General features: G+C 40.8%; 1 protein-coding gene across 3 annotated transcripts in view; it reads left to right on the forward strand.

The window, feature by feature from the left end:
* Positions 1–186: 186 nt before the first annotated feature.
* The window catches only part of LOC106525721 (histone deacetylase 4), a 122,311-nt gene continuing 121,081 nt past the window's right edge, over positions 187–1,416 (forward strand). For 2 of the 3 annotated variants that reach the window (XM_014020049.1, XM_014020047.1), the window contains exon 1: positions 187–853. The gene's annotated coding sequence lies outside the window, so the exon portion shown is untranslated. Of the gene's footprint in view, positions 858–1,416 lie in introns of all 3 variants that reach the window. The other variant, XM_014020046.1, reaches the window with a different exon arrangement.

A 1,416-nucleotide genomic window follows, 5' to 3' on the forward strand; every position in this document is an offset into this window, starting at 1 on the left:
CAGTACTTTTACTTTTAATACTTAAGTAGATTTTGTGTCATAAATTTACTTTTGATACTTAAGTACAAAAAAAATCAGGTACTTTAAGACTTTTACTCAAGTAATATGTTTAGAGACGACTTTAACTTTTACCAAAGTATTTTTTATAAGATGCTTGTACTTTTACTCAAGTATCACTTTGAGGTACTTTATACAACACTGGTAGTAACAGTTTTTTTTGGTGAAAATTATACATATTTCTGATGGTCGAGGTGCAGGTAAACATCCAAAGGGACATGTATGAGCAGCATCGTGACGTCAGACTGTTGTGGCTGTGTATGGTTCTTCCACATGCTACTTAGACTCCTGTTACTTAAATGTCAAAATTGTAAATTRCTAATATGTCTGCTTTCTTCATACGTCTATCATACAATCCAATAAACAGCACCAAACAAGAGTCAAAATCTAACAACAAACTGCAATCTAACAAAAACCATCTATAATAGTAATTTTTATGGTATAAAGTTGTTAAAATAAACCCTAAAAGAAACTACAACACTGTGAGATGGAATAATAAAATGGTGGTTTTCCTGATTGATAAGGCAGCTCTGATCACAATGTTTTCCTCCAAACACAGACCAGGATGGTTTCATCGTGCTGACCCCGCCTCTGGTAGATGCAGGGGCGCCTCCATGTGACGCTGGGGCTGGAACCAAAAATCCAGTATGGCGGAATCTGTCAGGAGATGAATTCTTCTCGTGCCCCYTCTGCGCTGAGAGAAAAAGAGAAAAGCACCACCTCAACAAGGAGTAATATGGAGTCATAAAAAAGCAGAGAGGAGACGACACATGTTTGGGACCTCCTCCCGGCCCGGGTAGGTGAGCTCGCTGGTGCGTTTGGGTCCGATCCGGATGAATGTGTTTCTGTCGCTTTTTGATGTTATGGGATGCGATCCTGTCTCTTCTGTCGGGATCATCAAAAACAATGTCCGGCTGAAGTTTACGCTGCGCTTTCGCTTTCCGGGCTGCATTCGAACCAGGTCCGAACCTCACTTGAAAGCGGTAAGAGGAGTTTCACGTCTTGAAATACGCCAAAGAGCGAATTTCGGTTCGGTTCGTTGCTGTGTTGCGGGCGGGAAGTCAGTGAGTGTGTGTAGGCAACAAGAAGGGGGGGACGGGCGGTGTTTATTATGCCGATTGTTGCTGAGCTATTTTTAGAGCTCGGCCCAGCCTTTAGGCTCAYAGACATCTGAACAAGTTCTCCTTTCCAACGTGTTGGTGAAAAGGGTGTAAAGTGAAGGTTCGGGCCCGTGTATTTCTGTGTGTTTCAGTGAATGGTTCGGGATGGGCGGTGGTAATTCTCTGCGTCAATCCCTTTTTTTTTTTTTTTTTTTTTTTTTTTTTTTTTTTTTTTTTTTTTTTTTTTTTTTTTTTTTTT

This window comes from Austrofundulus limnaeus, unplaced genomic scaffold (genome assembly GCF_001266775.1).
Source record: "Austrofundulus limnaeus strain Quisiro unplaced genomic scaffold, Austrofundulus_limnaeus-1.0 Scaffold238, whole genome shotgun sequence".
Classification (NCBI taxonomy): Eukaryota; Metazoa; Chordata; class Actinopteri; order Cyprinodontiformes; family Rivulidae; genus Austrofundulus; species Austrofundulus limnaeus.